At 44.9% G+C, this 22,009-nt stretch overlaps 1 protein-coding gene across 1 annotated transcript in view; it reads left to right on the forward strand.

Annotated features, from left to right (window-relative positions):
• The window catches only part of PPP1CC (protein phosphatase 1 catalytic subunit gamma), a 56,909-nt gene that overhangs the window by 1,027 nt on the left and 33,873 nt on the right, over positions 1 to 22,009 (forward strand). The gene's annotated exons all lie outside the window — the stretch shown is intronic.

A 22,009-nucleotide genomic window follows, 5' to 3' on the forward strand; every position in this document is an offset into this window, starting at 1 on the left:
GGGGCCCCTGCTGCTGGCCCGCGGGGCCGTGAGGGGCCCCTGCTGCTGGCCCGCGGGGCTGTGAGGGGCCCCTGCTGCTGGCCCGCGGGGCTGTGAGGGGCCCCTGCTGCTGGCCCGCGGGGCTGTGAGGGGCCCCTGCTGCTGGCCCGCGGGGCTGTGAGGGGCCCCTGCTGCTGGCCTGTGAGGGGCCCCTGCTGCTGGCCCGTGAGGGGCCCCTGCTGCTGGCCCGCGGGGCTGTGAGGGGCCCCTGCTGCTGGCCCGCGGGGCTGTGAGGGGCCCCTGCTGCTGGCCCGCGGGGCTGTGAGGGGCCCCTGCTGCTGGCCCGCGGGGCTGTGAGGGGCCCCTGCTGCTGGCCCGCGGGGCTGTGAGGGCACAGTACTGGGCTGACAGTGTAGAAGGTGGGGGGCTTACAGGCTTTATTTTAGATGAGACCACTGATCGGGATTTAAGCTTGTCATAATTAAAGCGCTGTCCTGTAATTATACCCGTTACCACCACAGTCATAGAAGGGAAGGGTTTTATTGTCCCAATGTCCTGTAGAAAATTGGTACCAGACCTAAAATTAACACTCGCATGCGACCTGATGTGTGTAATAAAAAAACATTCCAATCAGGACAAAGCCGGTGTAACTGGAGAGTTTCCGCTCAGAAAACTCAGCATAAAACCTCAGTGAAGATCACCCTCAGGGTATGTGCCAAAGATGATTTTTTTTCAGGTGGAATCCCCCTGACAAAGCACCCAAAAAAACTGGCATAATGAACAGCAATACAAAAGTGATATTGCTGTGCACGCTGTCTTTTGTTGCTACATGTAACCGCTTCAAGGCTTGGAAACCGTTGAAAGGTTAAAACATGTTCATTTTTCCGTAGAACCGTCCTCTTTTTATAGTTGAAAGTGTATGGAAAAGACGCGGAAAAAGACTGCCTTCTTTTTTTTTTTTTTTTTTGTAGCATCTTTGCCTTTAAAAAAAAACAAACAAAAAAAACCCTTTGTGCATCTGCCAGTATCTTAAAGACATCGTGTGCACGTTTTTAGCGCTAATTAATATGCTGAAAAGAGTGAACATTGCGTCTCTAGGTAAACAAAAAGAAAAAAAGTCACCATGAAAATGTAGTTATATAGGTTGAAAAAATAAATACATTCAACCTTTGTCCAACAGTGACAGTTCAAGTTAGGCTACTTTCACACTGGCGTTTTTTGTCCTCCGTCGCAATGCGTCGTTTTGGACAAAAAAAGCATCCTGCAATAGTGCTTGCAGGAAGCGTTTTTTTCTCCATTGACTTGCATTAGCGACGCATTGTGACGGATTGCCACACGTCGCATCCGTCGTGCGACGGATGCGTTGTGCTTTGGCGGACCGTCGGCACAAAAAAACGCTACATGTAACTTTTTTTGCTGCCGACGGTCCGCTTTTTCCGACCGCGCATGCGCGGCCAGAACTCCGCCCCCACCTCCCCGCACCTCACAATGGGGCGGCGGATGCGCTGGAAAAATGCATCTGCTGCCCCTGTTGTGCGGCGTATACAACGCTAGCGTCAGTAACCTCGGACCGACGCACTGCGACAGGCCGAGCCCGACGCTAGTGTGAAAGAAGCCTTACAGGCAGTGTGGGTAAATATACAGCTCTGGTAAAAATGAAGAGACCACTGCAAAATGTTCAGTTTGTCTGATTTTTCTCTTTTATAGGTATATTTTTGAGTAAAATGTAAATTGTTTGTTTACCGTATTTTTTTTCTATGTAAGACGCTCCGGATTATAAGATGCACCCCAAATTTTGAGAAGAAATATAGGAAAAACCCTTTTTTTAATAAATTGGTGGTACTTATGATCCATGCGTCTTATTGCTTCCCGGGGGTGGTGGCTGCGGTGAAGCGGGGTCCCAGGGTCGCTGCTGGAGGAGGCAGGAGTGGAGTGTTGCTGCAGGCTGGGATGAGGGGGTGTGCAGGTGTCCTGTGCTGCGGGGGGTGTCTCCGGTGCTGCGGGGTGCTCTGCCGACATTTTGTGAAAGGCCAGAGACCCCCGGCAGTTCGTCCATGCTTTCCTGTGCGGTGGACTTCGGGAAAATGGCTGCCGGGAGGCAGCGCATGCGCAGATGGAGATCTTGGGACCAAGATCTCGAGAGATGAGATCTCAGCTGAAATCTCATCTCCTGAGATTCTGGCGGCCATTTTCCCAGAGTCCATCGCACAGGAAAGCATGGACGAACTGCCGCAGGGGGCTCTGGCCTTTTTATATGTATGTGTATATATATTCTTGTGAGAAAAGCCTTCCAGTATAACTTGTTTCATGTAAAGAAGCACTCATCTACCACTGCTTTCTACAGTGTCCAGCGCCATACTTCTCATTGATGTCACCGCTCTGGAGTCTGTCCTGGTCACTTTGCTCTATGCCTGAGTGGAAAGTCTTTTACAATGAAAGCTTATGGAGCCTTATTCTGACCCCTCTATAAACTTACATCGTAAAGGTCACTTCCGGGTCATGCAGAGTGACCGGGTTCCTCTGCATATTGGTGGTGTCACCGAGAAGTGTAGGCGAACGGCCCTGGACACCAGAGAAAGTGGCAGTAGGTGAGTATATTAATACACTCATACTACGTGACATGCATATACACACGTTTAATAAATTACAAACTTGGAAGGGATTGCTTCTTTAATCTTCTGTTCTTTCTGGGCTTTTTGGCCCAGCGGGTGGTCCCATCAGTGACTGACAGCCTGCTTTGCATAAATTTGTAGATCACCAACTGGACCAAAAGTTACAGAAAGCAGAGGCTTAGACACAAGCTATACTTATTTTTGTCCTCTCAAAACTATATATCAATCTGCTCGAGTTCCCTTGCTCTGTAACATGGTGCCTGCAGATTGGCCTACATTTCCATGGAGACAGGTTCCCTTTAAAGGGAACCTGTCTCCCCCAAAATCGAAGGTGAGTTAAGCCCACCGGCATCAGGGGCTTATCTACAGCATTCTGTAATGCTGTAGATAAGCCCCCGATGTATCCTGAAAGATGAGAAAAAGAGGTTAGATTATACTCACCCAGGGGCGGTCCTGGTACGATGGGCGTCGCGGTCTGGTCCGGGGCCTCCCATCTTCTTACTAGCACGCCCTCTTCTTGTATTCTGCCTCTGGCGTACTTTGTCTGCCCTGTTGAGGGCAGAGCAAAGTACTGCAGTGCGCAGGCGTTGGGCCTCTCTGACCTTTCCTGGTGCCTGCGCACTGCAGTACTTTGCTCTGCCCTCGACAGGGCAGACAAAGTACGCCGGAGCCGCAGCGTGAAGACAAGAAGAGGATGCCATCCTATGAAGATAGGAGGCCCCGGACCGGACCGCCGATGCCCATCGGACCGCCCGCCCAGGTGAGTATAATAAAACCTCTTTTTCTAATCTTTCAGGATACATCGGGGGCTTATCTACAGCATTACAGAATGCTGTAGATAAGCTGTGGCCACCAGCATCAGGGGCTTGTCTTCGAATTTGGGGATGACAGGTTTGCTTTAAGGCTACGTTCCCATGATAAGCTTTTGGCAAGTTTTCGATGATACAGATTTTCTGCACCTATTAAGTAAATTAGGTTACTTGAGTTTATTTTTTTTTCATTGTGTTGAGCAGAGCTGTGGAGTCGTTTTAAAACGCACAGACTCCAACAATATAATTTGTTACAGTAGTACAATGTGGTATGTGCTGTAATATATATATATATATATATATATATATATATATATATATATATATATATATATATATATATATATATATATATATATATATATATATATATATATATATATATATATATATATATGTAAGAATTTGGGAAAGTTAAGAAATGTCCTATAAATGTCTGTTCTGTTCCTGATTTAAGGATCTCGGCCTTTAGTTGAGATGAATCTGTGCTTCACTTTTATGTACATGCTCAGTAGTGACCATTGCTGGGGGGGTGGGAGATTTGGCTTACTGATTCTACAGCCCATTGTCTTGAGTGTAATCTATTTTTTTTTTTTCCCATACATTTTTGCCGCTGTTTTGTCTCTTTATATGTCATGTTTTAAATAAAGCTACTATGCTTTGATGCTTCCTGGTATTTGGCTTTAACAAAACTTTATTGGTATAGTCAGGGGCAGATTACATATTTTTTCATGTTTCCACTGCGGAATCGCATGAAAAACCACATAAGCTTTTTACCTTCAGATTTTCCACATCTAATGCAAGTCTATGGGGAGAATCTGCACATAAGTCAGCATACCAACAAGAGAAATTGACTTGTTAAAGATTTGAAACACGAACTGCAGGTCATTTTACACTGAGTAAAAAATAAATTTGTTAGACAATGTTTTTGCAAAAATGAGCAGTGTCAAAAACTCTGTGGGCACACAGCTTTACCGTAAGTCTTTTGAGCAGCTTTTAACTGCTTCAGGTTTCAAAAGACGCTAAGCGCTTAAAGAAGCAAATAGGGGCTGTTCTCATACTTACAGCGCAAGTTAAGAGGAAGGCTTTAACCCCTTCACGACCTTGCCCTTTTCCGTTTTTGCGTTCTCGTTTTTCGCTCCCCTTTTTTCCAGAGCCATAACTTTTTTATTTTTCCGTCAATATGGCCATGTAAGGGCTTGTTTTTTGTGGGACAAGTTGCACTTTTCAACAACGTCATTGGTTTTCGCATGTCGTGTACTAGAAAACGGGAAAAAAATTCCAAGTGCGGTGAAATTGCAAAAAAGTGCAATCCCACATTTGTTTTTTGTTTCGCTTTTTTGCTAGGTTCACTAAATGCTAAAACTGACCTGATAGTATGATTCTCCAGGTCATTACGAGTTCATAGACACCAAACATGACTAGGTTACATTTTATCTAAGTGGTAACAAAAAATTCCAAACTTTGCTAAAAAAAAAAAAAATTGCGCAATTTTTCGTTACCCGTAGCGTCTCCATTTTTCGGGATCTTGGGCTGGGTGAGGGCCTATTTTTTTGCGTGCCGAGCTGGCGTTTTTAATGATACCATTTTGGTGCAGATACGTTCTTTTGATCACCCGTTATTACATTTTAACCCCTTTCTGACATTGGACGTACTATCCCGTCGAGGTGGGGTGGGCCCGTATGACCACCGACGGGATAGTACGTCCAGCGCGATCGGCGGCGCTCACGGGGGGGGGGGAGCGCGGCTGATCGCGGCCTGGTGTCAGCTGACTATCGCAGCTGACATCCGACACTATGTTCCAGGAGCGGTCACGGACCACCCCGGCACATTAACCCCCGGCACACCGCGATCAAACATGATCGCGGTGTACCGGCAGTACAGGGAAGCATCGCGCAGGGAGGGGGCTCCCTGCGGGCTTCCCTGAGACCCCCGGAGCAACGCGATGTGATCGCGTTGCTCCGAGGGTCTCCTACCTCCTTCCTCGCTGCAGGTCCCGGATCCAAGATGGCCGCGGCATCCGGGTCCTGCAGGGAGGGAGGTGGCTTATCGAGTGCCTGCTCAGAGCAGGCGCTGGTAAGCCTGCAGTGCTTCAAGTCAGATCGGTGATCTGACAGAGTGCTATGCAAACTGTCAGATCACCGATCTGTGATGTACCCCCCCCCCCCCCCCCCCCGGGACAAAGTAAAAAAAAAAAAAAAAAATTTCCGCATGTGTAAAAAAAAAAAATATATATATTCCTAAATAAAGAAAAAAAATATATATATTATTCCCATAAATACATTTCTTTATCTAAATAATAAAAAAAAAAACAATAAAAGTACACATATTTAGTATCGCCACGTCCGTAATGACACCACCTATAAAACTATATCACTAGTTAACCCCTTCAGTGAACACCGTAGGGGGGAAAAAAGAGGCAAAAAACAACGCTTTATTATCATAACGCCGAACAAAAAGTGGAATAACACGCGATCAAAAAGACGGATATAAATAACCATGGTACCGCTGAAAACATCATCTTGTCCCGCAAAAAACGAGCCGCCATACAGCGTCATCAAAGAAAAACTAAAAAAGTTATAGTCCTCAGAATAAAGCGATGCCAAAATAATTATTTATTCTATAAAATAGTTTTTATCGTATAAAAGCGCCAAAACATAAAAAAATGATATAAATGAGGTATCGCTGTAATCGTACTGACCCAAAAAATAAAACTGCTTTATCAATTTTACCAAACGTGGAACGGTATAAACGCCTCCCCCAAAAGAAATTCATGAATAGCTGTTTTTTTGTCATTCTGCCTCACAAAAATCGGAATAAAAAGCGATCAAAAACTGTCACGTGTCCGAAAATGTTACCATTAAAAACGTCAACTCGTCCTGCGAAAAACAAGACCTCACATGACTGTGGACCAAAATGTGGAAAAATTATAGGTCTCAAAATGTGGAGACGCAAAAACTTTTTTGCTATAAAAAGCGTCTTTTAGTGTGTGACGGCTGCCGATCATAAAAATCCAATATAAAAAACGCTATAAAAGTAAATCAAACCCCCCCTTCATCACCCCCTTAGTTAGGGAAAAATAATAAAATTTAAAAAATGTATTTATTTCCATTTTCCCGTTAGGGTTAGGGCTAGGGTTAGGGTTGGGGCTAGGGTTGGAGCTAAAGTTAGGGTTAGGGTTGGGGCTAAAGATAGGGTTAGGGTTGGGGCTAAAGTTGGGGTTAGGGTTTGGATTACATTTACAGTTGGGATTAGGGTTGGGATTAGAGTTAGGGGTGTGTCAGGGTTAGGGGTGTGGTTAAGGTTACCGTTGGGATTAGGGCTAGGGGTGTGTTTGGATTAGGGTTTCGGTTAGAATTGGGGAGTTTCCACTGTTTAGGCACATCAGGGGCGCTCCAAACGCGACGTGGCGTCCGATCTCAATTCCAGCCAATTCTGCATTGAAAAAGCTTCCGAGCTTTCCTGTGCGCCCAAACGGGTTTACCCCAACATATGGGGCATCAGCGTACTCGGGACAAATTGCACAACAACTTTTGGGGTCCAAGTTCTCTTGTTACCCTTGGGAAAATATAAATTTGGGGGGCTAAAAATCATTTTTGTGGGGAAAAAAAAAGATTTTTTTATTTTCACGGCTCTGCGTTGTAAACTGTAGTGAAACACTTGGGGGTTCAAAGTTCTCACAACACATCTAGATAAGTTCCTTGGGAGGTCTAGTTTCCAATATGGGGTCACTTTTGGGGGTTTCTACTGTTTGGGTACATCAGGGGCTCTGCAAATGCAAACGTGATGCCTGCAGACCAATCCATCTAAGTCTGCATTCCAAATGGCGCTCCTTCCCTTCCGAGCTCTGCCATGCGCCCAAACAGTGGTTCCCTCCCACATATGGGGTATCAGCATACTCAGGACAAATTGGACAACAACTTTTGGGGTCCAATTTATCCTGTTACCCTTGTGAAAATACAAAACTGGGGGCTAAAAAATCATTTTTGCGAAAAAAAAAAAAAGAATTTTTATTTTCTCTTCGCCACGACAGCACCCACTTGAGAGAGGGGATCCGCCCCTAGGAACAGGAAACCCTATGGAGAGATAAAAGGGGCGGTCCCCCTCGCTCCCACAGTTGGTTTCCTGTTCCTACGGGAGACCCTTGGAGAAGAGGATGTCCAGCCTGGATGCCGCTTGCGCAGTTTACCTTTATGGGACGGCAAGGGCTCCAGAAGCTGGAAGCAGCGTCGGGGGTCCTATGGCAGCTTCCCCCCTCTGCTGGCAGGTACTGTGAGGCCAGGTCCGGGGAGTCACCTGGCTCATGGAGATCCACCCAGCAGACCTGCAAGGACCAAATCGCTGGGGTAAGGAGATCCTGCGGCGCCATCCCTCATGGTGCGCAGGCAGCGTGGGTCCGGTATACTATCCCCCGGAAGCAGATCGCAACTTCCGGGGTGAAACAGGAGGAGGACGGCGCCTGCGCTGATGCTGGTGGGAGCGCAGGCGCATACTGAATAGCCGCGACCCGGATGTAGTGGTCACTTCCGGGTGCGGCAGGAAGAAGATGGCGGCCCCCATTAGAAAAGGACGCCGGCACTGATCCTCCGGCGTTCATCATGGCATCTCCACAGGACCCGGCGATGGCTTCATCCGAAGTCACCGCTATTGCGCCTAGTAGCCGAACAAGCAGCAGTCGCAGATCATCTTCCAAAAGCGCCAGAGACAAGAAATCAGGCCGGTCGGTTCCATCTGTGCCTCCGTCTCCTCCTCATCAGCCGGTATTGTAACAACAACCTCACTGGGTGAGTGTGTGTGTGTGTACCCTCTTAGGCTGATTACACTCCCCCTCTTTGTCTATATTCCTTAGGCAAAAAGAACGGGGAAAACCAAACACATACAATGTGCTTTATGCTCTCAGCCGCTCCCCGACAATTATTTAAAGAAGTTGTGCCAGTCTTGCATCGAATCCACCTTACGTGAGGAGTCTTCAGTAAGGTCGGAAGATATAAGGAGTATGATTAGGGAAGAATTACAGGCCTTCCGAAACTCGGAAAAAATTCCCGAGGGTAGAAAAAAATATAATTCCCCCAGGTCTGAGCAGTCCTCTGGGACTGAAGATAAAGATTCGGATGGTTCCCAAAGGATCATTTCCTCAGATGATGAGCGGGATACATGCTTTCCCACTGACAGTATCGATAATTTAGTAAGATCAGTTTGTAACACCATGGGTATTGAAGACACAAAAATCCCTAAAACACCACAGGACGTGATGTTTGCAGGCCTGTCAGAGAGGAAAAAACCTTCTTTCCCTGTAATTCCAGCAATTAAAAATGTAGTAAAAAAGGAGTGGGAAAGCCAGGGACAAAGAGGATTGCCGTCTTCGTCAAAAAGACGCTATCCCTTTAATGACGAAGATTTCTCTATATGGTTAAAAGCCCCGAAGGTAGATGCAGCAGTGGCTTCCACTTCTAAAAAATCTTTGCTACCCGTAGAAGATTCCGGCTCCTTGCAAGACCCGCTGGACCGGAAAGCGGACACCCTCTTAAAAAGAGCATGGGAATCCTGTACTGGAGCCTTCAGGCCGGCTATATCAGCCACATGCACTGCCAGGTCCATGTTGGTCTGGTTAAATGATTTAGAAGAGGGATTAAAGAGCGGCCTTTCCCGAGATAGACTGATCTCTTCCATACCGTTAATTAGAGGAGCTACAGCCTTTTTGGCGGACTCCTCAGCTGATTCCATACGGCTAGCTGCCAAATCGGCAGGTCTGACTAACGCGGCTCGTCGAGCCTTATGGCTAAAGGGGTGGAAAGGAGATCCCCAAACGAAGTCTAAATTGTGTGGTCTTCCATGCCAGGGTGAGTACCTATTTGGTACTAAGTTAGACGAAATACTAACTAAAGCGGGTGAGAGGAAGAAGGGGTTCCCCAATAACACTTATCTCCCATCCTACAGGAGAGCGTTCCGTAAGCCCACGTTTAATAGAAGAAAGGACTATAAAAACCAAGACCGCTGGGCTAATAAAGACTTTAAGCAGAAAGGAGCGTTTTTCGGAAAACGTCCATTCAAACCTGAGGATAAAACCCGTTAGGACAGATCTACCCGTTGGTGGTAGGTTGTCTTTCTTCACTTCACAATGGCTGACAATGACTTCCAATCCATGGGCAACTAGCCTTATATCTACGGGTCTTAAATTAAGATTTGCCCGAGTCCCTGCGGACTCATTCTTATTGACTTCCTTAAAATCTCATTCACAACAAGAGGCCTTGGAACAGGAAATAATAAATCTCCTGTCCAAAGGGGTACTAGTGGAAGTCCCTTCTCATCAAAAAGGAAGGGGTTTTTATTCCCCTCTATTTTTGATTCCAAAACCAGACGGATCATTTAGAACAATAATTAACCTGAAAAGACTAAACGTCTTCTTAGAAAACCAAACCTTTAAAATGGAGTCTATACGATCAACTATAAAGCTCCTGTTTCCCCATTGCTTTATGGCAGTACTTGACCTTAAAGATGCGTATTACCATCTACCAATCTTCATTGAACATCAGCAATATCTACGGGTGGCAGTTATAATGGAAGGTCAGATAAGGCATTATCAATATACAGCAATGCCCTTTGGACTGTCGATAGCTCCGAGAGTCTTCACAAAATTAATGTCAGAAGTAATGTCATATTTGAGATTAAAAGACACTCTTGTAATACCATATTTAGATGACCTTCTTATAGTGGGCAACTCTCTTTCCCAATGCCATCAACGAGTACTTGATACAATTTCGTCCCTACAGGAATTGGGGTGGTTAGTAAACTGGGAGAAATCCAGGCTGTCCCCCACAACTCGACAAACATTCCTAGGGCTTATTCTAGATTCTACAAATCAAAGGTGCTTTCTTCCCGACTCTAAACAATTAGCAATTATAAACAAGGTACAATCGGTGATTAATAAACCCCTAATTTCCCTAAGAGAAGGGATGTCCCTTCTTGGTTCCTTTACATCATGTATCCCGGCTGTCCCATGGGCCCAATTCCATAGTAGAAAATTACAATATAAAATTCTACAGGAAGAAGAGAGGTTACAAGGCCAATTGGATAGTCGGTTATCTTTACCATCTGACGTGGTAGATTCTCTTACCTGGTGGTTAGACCAGAGTCATTTTACCAGTGGGGTTCCCTGGGTGGTTAAACCTTCAAAAACACTCTTTACCGATGCCAGTCCTAGTGGTTGGGGAGCACACTTAGGAGATCAAATAGTTCAAGGTCTGTGGTCTCCTAGAGAATCGAATGATTCTTCTAATCAAAAAGAACTGAAGGCTATCTTTCATGCCATATGTAAATTTCTTCCGCAGTTACACGGAACGCATACAAGAATCTTTTCAGACAACATGACAGCGGTGGCATACATAAACCACCAAGGGGGAACAAGATCAGAAGCTCTCATGTCTATAGCCGCCGACATTCTATCCATAGCAGAGGAGCACCTCCTATCCTTATCAGCACTGCATGTAAGAGGAGTCGACAATCCAAAAGCGGATTTCCTCAGCCGCCACACTCTCCGCCAAGGAGAGTGGGTTCTCAGCCGTCGTATCTTTTTAATGATAATCAAAAAATGGGGTACTCCCGAGATAGACCTTTTTGCGACGAGACACAACAGACAAGTCAAAAGGTTCGCTTCATTGTTCCGATCCGACAATCCAGATATCTTTGATGCTCTGCAAGTCCCATGGACATTCCAGAAAGCATATGCCTTTCCCCCACTAATACTACTTCCAACGGTGATCAGGAAGATAAGGGAGGACAGAGCAAATGTGATCTTAATAGCTCCATTTTGGCCCAAGAGGCCATGGTTCTCCTGGCTGAGAATTATGTCAATTTCAGACCCGTGGATCCTTCCGGAGGATCAGGATCTGCTCTCCCAAGGCCCCTTCAACCACCCTCAGGTGAAGGGTCTGCGGTTGACTGCCTGGCATTTGAGAGGCGGCTGCTAAAAATGAGAGGATTTTCTAACAAAGTAATTGACACTCTCCTACTAAGTAGGAAAAAATCTACCACATCCATTTATGTGAGAGTGTGGAAAAAATTCTTAAACCTCTACCCAACAGCACTATCAAACGAGATTCAGATCCCTATGGTCCTAGAATTTCTTCAAAAAGGGCGCGATTTAGGTCTGGCAGTCAGTACCTTAAAAGTACACATTTCTGCGCTTGGTGCTTTATATGGTCACGATATTGCAGGTGACAGGTGGGTAGCCAGGTTTATCGCAGCTTGCCAAAGGTCAGAGACAGTCCAAATTCCCCATGTACCACCTTGGGATGTTAATTTAGTCCTTGAAGCTCTAACAGACCACCCCTTTGAGCCACTACATTCAGCTCACATAAAACATGTTTCCATCAAGACAGCTCTTCTTGTTGCTTTGGTATCAGCTAGAAGAGTAAGCGACATACAGGCACTGTCAATAGATCCACCGTTTATGTCTATATTTCCAGACAGAATTGTCCTAAAAACAGACCCTTCCTACTTACCCAAAGTATGCACTAAATTTCATAGATCACAAGAAATTTTTCTTCCCTCCTTCTATGATAACCCTACGAATCAGGAAGAACAAAAATACCACACATTAGATGTGAGGAGGGCCATATTAGCCTATTTAGATAGAACTAGCGCCTGGAGGAAGAGCAGGGCTCTCTTTATTTCCTTCCAGGGCCATAGAAAAGGAGATGGAATCACGAAGGGCACTTTATCTCGGTGGATTCGGGATGCAATATGTCTGGCCTATTCATCCAAAGGGGAGAACCCGCCTGAGACTGTAAAAGCACACTCCACTCGGGCGATAGCATCATCCTGGGCCGAGCGAGCAGAAGTTCCAATAGAACTGATATGTAAGGCCGCAACTTGGGCTTCTCCCACTACATTCTATAATCACTATAGATTGGATTTATCTTCTTCATCTGACCTGTCTTTTGGTAGATCAGTTCTTAACACTGTGATCCCTCCCAAATGACTATCTCTGAAAGTCTCTCAAGTGGGTGCTGTCGTGGCGAAGAGAAAACACCGGATTACGTACCGGTAATGCTCTTTTATAGAGCCACGACAGCACCCCTTCACTTCCCTCCCTTATATATTAGTTTGCATATGAGCACGGATAAGGGTGATTGGTTCTTGTAAATATTAGTAGTTTAAGATAAAATGATAATAATTGCCTACTAATACTGGTGGGCGGTTCCTCGCAATCTCTGTAACCCAACTGTGGGAGCGAGGGGGACCGCCCCTTTTATCTCTCCATAGGGTTTCCTGTTCCTAGGGGCGGATCCCCTCTCTCAAGTGGGTGCTGTCGTGGCTCTATAAAAGAGCATTACCGGTACGTAATCCGGTGTTTTCACGGCTCTGCGTTATAAACTGTAGTGAAACACTTGGGGGTTCAAAGCTCTCAAAACACATCTAGATAAGTTCCTTAGGGGGTCTACTTTCCAAAATGGTGTCACTTGTGGGGGGTTTAATGTTTAGGCACATCAGGGGCTCTCCAAACGCGACATGGCGTCCCATCTTAATTCCAGTCAATTTTGCATTGAAAAGTCAAATGGCGCTCCTTCCCTTCCGAGCTCTGCTATGCACCCAAACAGTGGTTTACCCCCACATATGGGGTATCGGCGTACTCAGGACAAATTGCACAACAACTTTTGGGGTCCAATTTCTTCTTACCCTTGGGAAAATAAAAAATTAGGGGCGAAAAGATAATTTTTGTGAAAAAAAAAGATTTTTTATTTTTACGGCTCTGCATTATAAACTTCTGTGAAGCACTTGGTGGGTCAAAGTGCTCACCACACATCTAGATGAGTTCCTTAGGGGGTCTACTTTCCAAAATGGTGTCACTTGTGGGGGGTTTCAATGTTTAGGCACATCAGGGGCTCTCCAAACGCAACATGGCGTTCCATCTCAATTCCAGTCAATTTTGCATTGAAAAGTCAAATGGCGCTCCTTCCCTTCCGAGCTCTGCGGTGCGCCCAAACAGTGGTTTACCCCCACATATGGTGTATCGGCGTACTCAGGACAAATTGTACAACATCTTTTGGGGTCCATTTTCTCCTGTTACCCTTGTTAAAATAAAACAAATTGGAGCTGAAATAAATTGTGTAAAAAAAAAAAAAAAAAAAAGTTAAATGTTCATTTTTATTTAAACATTCCAAAAATTCCTGTGAAACACCTGAAGGGTTAATAAACTTCTTGAATGTGGTTTTGAGCACCTTGAGGGGTGCAGTTTTTAGAATGGTGTCACACTTGGGTATTTTCTGTCATATAGACCCCTCAAAATGACTTCAAATGAGATGTGGTCCCTAAAAAAAAAAATGGTGTAAAAATAAGAAATTGCTGGTCAACTTTTAACCCTTATAACTCCTTAACAAAAAATTTTTTTAAATTGTGCTGATGTAAAGTAGACATGTGGGAAATGTTAATTAAGAATTTTGCGTGACATATCTCTGTGATTTAAGGGCATAAAAATTCAAAGTTGGAAAATTGCGAAATTTTAAAAATTTTTGCCAAATTTCTGTTTTTTTCCACAAATAAACGCAAGTTATATCGAAGAAATTTTACCACTGTCATGTAGTACAATATGTCACGAGAAAACAGTGTCAGAATCGCCAGGATCCGTTGAAGCGTTCCAGAGTTATAACCTCATAATTGGACAGTGGTCAGAATTGTAAAAATTGGCCCGGTCATTAACGTGCAAACCACCCTTGGGGGTGAAGGGGTTAATGCAATGTCGCGGCAACCAAAAAAACTTAATTCTGGCGTTTCAAATTTTTTTTCTCGCTACACCGTTTAGCGATCAGGTTAAGGCTAGGTTCACATTGCGTTAGGGCAATCCGTTAAGCGCATAGCGCTAGCAGATTGCGCTAACACTATGTTTCTCTAGGGTCCGCGTTCGCCGTCCCCGCTAGCGCAGATCCCCGATCTGCGCTAGCGAGGAACGGACCTCGGGCGCACCTCGGACGCTGCAGGCAGCGTCCGAGGTCCATCACAAAAGAACGGCACATCGCTAGCGCGTGCCAAAAATAGCATGCGCTAGCGATGCGCTACAGGGAAAAATCACATTGCTGTCAATGGGTGCGCTAACGGACCCGTTGCACGGCGTTAATTGCGACAATTTCGCCGTGCAACGCAGTCCGTTAGCGTTAACCCATTAACGCAATGTGAACCTAGCCTAATGCTTTTTTTTTATTGATTGGGCGATTCTGAACCCGACGATACCAAATATGTGTAGGTTAGATTTTTTTCTATTGTTTTATTTTGGATGGGCGAAAGGGGGGTGATTTAAACTTTTATATTGTTTTTCATTTTTTTCATATTTTTTTAAAACATTTTTTTTTTAACTTTTGCCATGCTTCAATAGCCACCATGGGAGGCTAGAAGCTGGCACCACTTGATCGGCTCTGCTACATAGGAGTGGTCATCAGATCGCTGCTATGCAGTTGAAATGCAGGCTTGCTATGAGCGCCGACCACAGGGGGACGCTCACAGCAGGCCGGCATCAGTAACCATAGAGGTCTCAAGGACCTCTATGGTTACCATCCTGACGCATCGCTGACCCCCAATCATGTGACGGGGTCAGCGATGCGATCATTTCCGGCCAGCGTTTGACAGCAGCATTTAACTGGTTAATAGCGGCAGGTGAATCGCGATTTCACCCGCCGCTTTTGCGGTCACATGTCAGCTGTTCAAAACAGCTGAAGTCCCAGCTTTGAGGTGGGCTCAGCACCGGAGCCCACATCAAAGCAGGGGACCCGCCCTCCGCAGTAATAGTACGGCGGAGGTCGGGAAGGGGTTAAAGACATCGGGTATCTTTGCTTTGAGTGTTTTGACCCTTTTTTTTTTTTTTTTTCTTTTTCTTCTTTTTGCTTACAAAAGCTGCTTGTAGTTTCTTCATTGTTGAATAGTGTTAGAAAAACACCAGAAAATGCTAAAGAAAATATGTTGGTAACCAAAAACTTTGAAAAAGCACTTAGGAAACAACTAAAAATGAGCTCAGACACAACATGTTTTCTAGATAAGCAAACCTTGTGAGCTTTTCAAGAGGAAGATGCTTCAGGAAACAGCGTTTTTTTTTATTTACCTGAAGTATCTTCTGCTTGAAAAACTCAGCATGTTTGCCTTCCTAGAATTAAAAACGTAGTACTGACTTGTCGTGGGAAAAAAAAAAACCTTTTACAGTACTAGCAAAGTGACTGAAATTTATGAAATCTCATTCACATGTTGATTATTTTTCTTGCTGGATTTTAGCCATCAAAGTGGTGTTTTCAAATCTGCAGCAAGTTAACTCTCATGGTTTTTACTGTGTTTTACATAGTCTTAAATGAATTTGAGAGGGGGAAATGTGCGTATTTTACACACTTTTTCTAGCCAACACTGGTTTCTGCTGCAGAAAAAATGTGCTGCAAATATTCAATGTGCATGTACCAGCAGTTCCAATGTTGTACTTTTTCTGCGTTATTTTTCTTTTTTTCCTGCTTTTATGCAAGCGAAAAAGCTGCCTTTTGGTTTCAACATGGGAAAAATAAAAAAAATAAATCAGTTTCACATCCTCCTGTACCTGCTTTTTTTCCCCCACTAAAAACTCTGCAAAAACCGATGAGTGAAAAAAAACACAAAGAATGGACATGCTGCAGTCTTCCAATTGTCAGGCAGAAGAAAAAAAAAAGCCTGTGCATGAGATTTCTGAAATCTCATAGGGTATGTGCACATGTTGCGGATTTTGCTGCGGATCCGCAGCGTTTCTGCAGCTGCGGGTCCGCAGCAGTTTCCCATGAGTTTACAGTTCCATGTAAACCTATGGGAAACCGAAAACGCTGTGCACGTGCTGCGGAAAAAACTGCACGGGAACGCAGCTGTTTACAATCCGCAGCATGTCACTTCATTGTGCGGAATCACGGTGATTCTGCACACATAGGAATGCATTGATCCGCTTACTTCCTGCATGGGGCTATGCCCACCATGCGGGAAGTAAGCGGATCATGTGCGGATGGTACCCGGGGTGGAGGAGAGGAGACTCTCCTCCAGGCCCTGGGAACCATATTTGTGTAAAAAAAAAAAAAAAGAATTAAAATAAAAAATGATATACTCACCTTCTGATTGCCCCTGAAGTCCTCCCGCCTCTCAGCGCTGAACGCGGCCGTCCGGTCGCAGGGTTGCTATGCGAGCAAGACCTGCGATGACGTCGCGGTCACATGACCGTGACGTCATGAAGGTCCTTCTCGCATAGCATCTTTGGAACCGGACCGCCGCGTGCAGCTCCGAGGAGATCGGGACGTCGGAGGGTAAGTATAACCATTTTTTAATTATTTTTAACATTACTATTGATGCTGCATATGCAGCATCAATAGTAAAACAAGTGCAGGAGTAAACCCGCAGCGGAAACCGCAAGACAAACCATGATAAATCTGCAGGGATAACCGCAGCGGTTTTGCCCTGCAGATTTTTCAAATCCGCTGCGGGAGAACCCTTCCTACGTGTGCACATAGCCATAGCTTTAACTTCTACTGTAAAAAAACAAAACACACAGCTTTTAAGTTGCATGCAAAAACAATGTTTGAAGACTTACACACAGTATGGTATATTTACTATTAATAATTAACTTTTAGACAGTTCAAACTTAAAATAGATATTCAGAAAATTTGCTACATTTATCAAGGATGAAAGCAGTATGATAAATTTGCATCATATTTACTGTTTACTCTAACTTTATACCACCTATTAGCTTAAATTGTGACAGGAATTTGCTCCAAAATTTTAGTGCTTTTAGGGGTTGGAGATGCACATGAGTCCCCATTCATCAATCCTATTTTTAGACTTTTCAGAAGTAATTTGTTCCTTTTTTTTTGTGTCTTTCTTTAAAATTTGCACCTTATTCTGTATACATTTTTTCACCATGTTTTGGGGTATGTGCACACGTTGCAGATTTTTCTGCCGATCCGCAGCGGTTTTGACACTACAGATTCGCAGCTGTTTTCCCTGAGTTTACAGTACCATGTAAACCTATGGAAAACTAAATCCGCAGTACACATGCTGCGGAAAAAAACGCGCGGAAGAGCTGCGTTGTTTATTCCGCAGTATGTTCATTCTTTGTGCGGATTCCGCAGGGTTTTACACCTGCTCCATAATAGGAATCCGCAGGTGGAATCCGCATAAAATCTGCAGTAAATCTGCAGGTAAGGCCGGTTTCACACGTCAGTGGCTCCGGTACGTGAGGTGACAGTTTCATCACGCACCGGAGCCACTGACACACGTAGACACATTGAAATCAATGCATCTGTGCAGATGTCATTGATTTTTTGCGGACCGTGTCTCCGTGTGTCAAACATGGAGACATGTCAGTGTTCGTGGGAGCGCACGGATTACACGGACCCATTAAAGTCAATGGGTCCGTGTAAAAGACGTACCGCACACGGATGTTGTCCGTGTGCAGTCCGTGTGCCGTGCGGGAGACAGCGCTACAGTAAGCGCTGTCGTCCCCCCACATGGTGCTGAAGCCGCCATTCATATCTTCTCTGCAGCAGCGTTTGCTGTAGAGAAGATATGAATAATCCTTTTTTTTTTTTTTTTTTGTTTCTCGTGTTTAACATAAAGATCCCTGTCCCCATAAACCTCCCACCCCCTGTGCGCCCGCCCGCTGTTATTAAAATACTCACCTGCCTCCCTCGCAGTGTCCTGTCCTGGCCGCAGCTTCTCCTGTATGCGGTCACGTGGGGCCGCCCATTACAGAAATGAATATGCGGCTCCACCCCTATGGGAGGTGGAGCCGCATATTCATGACTGTAATCGGCGGCCCCACGTGACCGCTCATACAGTAGAAGGTGCGGCCAGGACAGGAAGCAGCGCCAGCGAGGGAGCCGGGTGAGTATTTTAATAACAGCGGGCGGGCGCACAGGGGGTGGGGACATAGATCTTTATGTTAAACACGAGAAACAAAAAAAAAAAGGATTATTATCTTCTCTACAGCAAACGCTGCTGCAGAGAAGATATGAATGGCGGCTTCAGCACTACGTGGGGGGGGGGCAGCGCTTATCTCTAGCGCTGTCTCCTGCACGGTGCGTGTGGTACCCAGTCGGCACACGGGCGGCACACGTGTGCCGCAGGTGTGCCACACTGATGTGCCACAGAAACGCACGGGCACACGGACACGGATAATTCCGGTACCGATTTTTCCGGTACTGGAATTATCTGGACGTGTGAGACTGGCCTAAAACACAGTGCTTTTTACCTGCTGATTTCTCAAAACAGGTGCGAAAAAATCCGCAGAGGTCCCATCTACGTGTGCACATACCCTTAAGGTGTCTAAAAGACTTAATAAAGTCATGGTGGATTGTTTATTGGTAAATTCACCTTAAAGGGACTCTGTCACCTCAATTTGGCAGGATATTAAAATGAGTTGTTACCGGTCAGATGGGCGGCGTATCCTCGTAATTTCTCCACCCCGTCCGTCCTTTTTTTCTGCAATAGTTTAGTGCATAAGAGTATGCGTGCGCCATAGTTGTCGCGTGCGCCTGCAGTCTTCGGTGGCACATGCGCAGTATGCTTTGCCCTACTGCGGGCAAAGCCGAAAAGCATTACTGCGCATGCGCCAACGCACTATGTTCCGGAAGTATTTAGCTGTATTCCGGGACATAGTCCGTGGGCGCATGCGCAGTAATGTTTTTGGCTTTGCCCGCAGTAGGGCAAAGCATACTGCGCATGCGCCACCGAAGACTGCAGGCGCACGCGCCAACTATGGCGCACACATGCTCTCAAGCACTAAACTATTGCAGAAAAAAGGGACAGACAGGGTGGAGAAATTACGAGGATACGCCGCCCATCTGACCGGTAACAACTCATTTTAATATCCCGCCAAATTGAGGTGACAGAGTCCCTTTAATCTCCTCAAGTGTGTGCCATTTTCTACCTGCTTATTCCACCAAAACCGCTGTGGCCTAATGTCAAACTATGTAAAGTGCGCTTCAAAAATTTTTTCTTTTATTACTAGAGTTAAAAATTGAAAACCAGCTTGCCAGGTGGTGACCTTCTTTTCCCAGGCGTGGTCAGAATTCTTGATTGATGCTTTTATCCAACAATACTTATAAGGGTTCTCCAATATAGAGCAAAAAAATACATTTTGGCTTGAATTTAGGCGTTTTATTTACCGAGCATCCATGCCTGAATAAAATATTTTTTTTCATATTTGGCAGCCCCTTTAAAGGGGTTTTTCAGTCTTCATTGAAGTCTGCAGCTATTCATACATTTTCAAGAATTTGTATATTTCCTGTATCATTGGTCGATCATATGATCTCATGTATGCTATTTGCATACTTGTGGTCACTTGCCAACTAGACCGATGTGGCTTGTCCCAATTATCTTATGTTGAAAGAAGCCATGTGAGTTAAAGGGAATCTCGCCACATTTGACCTGTCTAAACGATTAATATGGGTATACAAGTATAGACTGCTGAGGAGAGTTATACCTGTATGCCTCCTATTGGATGCATTACTGTTGATAAAAGGTGAACTATCACTTTATATAAATGACCTCTTCCAGGCTATGGGGTGGATGCTGCCTAAAAGATTACTCTGCCTCCAGAGCTTATTTTACATAGAAGGGGGAGTTACCAGTGAGATGTGTAATGGCCGCTCTCTGCTCTCCTGATCTCCCTACAGAGCTGTGTGAGATTATACCTGGCAAATCTGCAGGTTCCTTTCAGCTTCCAGCAGACAGGGCTGCAATGTTGTTGCAATACAGCAGACCTCAGAGAGAAGCAAAAAATGTGTTTACAAGAAAACCAATTTAATTTCTCTTGTTCTGTGTTATATAATCTGTATGCCCATGTTAATAGTTTAAATAGGTCAAATGTGCTGACAGATTCCCTTTAAATCGGCGCTAGACCACAAGTATGTAAATTTGCGATCTCGTCCACCGACATGAGGAATCAATGTCACAATTTGGCAGCGTGCTATTGCATGTTGCAGTCGCACTGACTGCAAACTCTTCATTTCAGCCTTGACAACTCCTTTACATTCTTTTCTTTTTTTTTTTTTTTTTTAAAGCACCCCCTCCTCCCCCCCCAAAAAAAATGCTGAAAGGCTTACATGCCCAATAGCTGCTTATTTGGTTTCTAGAATTTCCAGCAGCAAATCTACAGTACAGTAAAATCAATGTGGTTAGGGTCTCACACATGTTGTCTACGCGTTGCGGGCATTTTCCACACAGAAATTAATCTGCAATGGAGATTTTCAAGCGCGAGAGATATCTGTTCTTGTTGTAGAATTCATTGTGGACTTTGCAGCCATGCATAGGGTGTTTGCAGCAGTACTGCAGGAAAATTCATTTCAAAAAGCACTTGAGACAAAGGCATATTTTGTCATAAACAAATCCTCCGCATGTGCACATAATCTAAAAGTGCAGAGTATCGTTCTGCTTTGTAGTGTGGATTTCTAAGGGTGCTTTCACATTGCGTTTTGTGTCTCCATCGGGGCATACGGTCAAAATCCCCCCACAAATGTGTTCTGACTCATGCGCCAATAGGGCTCATAGACTGTAATGGTGATGGAAGAGTGAACGTGCGCTCTGTCGTGCACTTTTTTCCCGGCAGTATACGTTCGCTGTACTGTCACCATTACAGTCTATTGGTCCCAAAAGCGCATGCGTCCAGACCCGTTTTGCAGGAGATTTCGGACGTATGCCCCGATGGGGACACAGAATGCAATATGAAAGCACCCTAATACAAAAACCATATGGGGCTCGTTCGTAAAGGTGTTTACTGCAGAATTCTGGCATAAAACACCTTGAAATGATGCACAATGTTTACGCAATTTGAGGTTACACAAATAATTTGCTATTAAGTGTTTTTCCTCCAGTCCTAGCCAGAGCCAGCTTTGCCGAAGTGGATAGAGATGGCATTTGGTGTGCCAAATCAAACCTGACAAATGCACCAAAATATACACCACTTTAATGGGGTAAATTGTCAGAGATGTACTCCAGTCCCTGATATTTGTGATGGTGCATCGTTGTTTTAAGAGGTGTCTGAGGGTGCTTTCATACTGCATTTTGCCACCCGTTCATTAGTCCTGTCGTGGCTTAAGTCCAAATCCCCCCCCAAATTTGTTTGTTGTCTGGATGTAAACCACTAATAGGCTTACCGTATATACTCGAATATAAGCCGACCCGAGAATAAGCAGAGACCCCTAATTTTGCCACAAAAAAAACTAGGAAAACTTAGACTCGAGTATAAGCCTAGGGTGGGAAATGCAGCAGCTACTGGTAAATTTCAAAAATAAAAATAGATACTAATAAAAGTAAAATTGAGACATCAGTAGGTTGTGTTTTTGAATATCCATATTGAATCGGGAGCCCCATATAATGCTCCATAAAGTTCATAATCGGCCCCATAAGATGCTCCATATTAAAATTGCCCCATATAATGCTGCACAAAGGTTAATAATGGGCCCATAAGATGCTCCATAGAAACATTTGCCCCATACAATGCTGTATAAAGGTTGATGGCCCCATAAGGTGCTCCATAGATTATGCCCCATACAATTCGGCATAAAGGCTGATGGCCCCATAAGGTGCTCCATAGATTATTCCCCATACAATGCTGTATAAAGGTTG

This window comes from Ranitomeya variabilis, chromosome 1 (genome assembly GCF_051348905.1).
Source record: "Ranitomeya variabilis isolate aRanVar5 chromosome 1, aRanVar5.hap1, whole genome shotgun sequence".
Classification (NCBI taxonomy): domain Eukaryota; kingdom Metazoa; phylum Chordata; class Amphibia; order Anura; family Dendrobatidae; genus Ranitomeya; species Ranitomeya variabilis.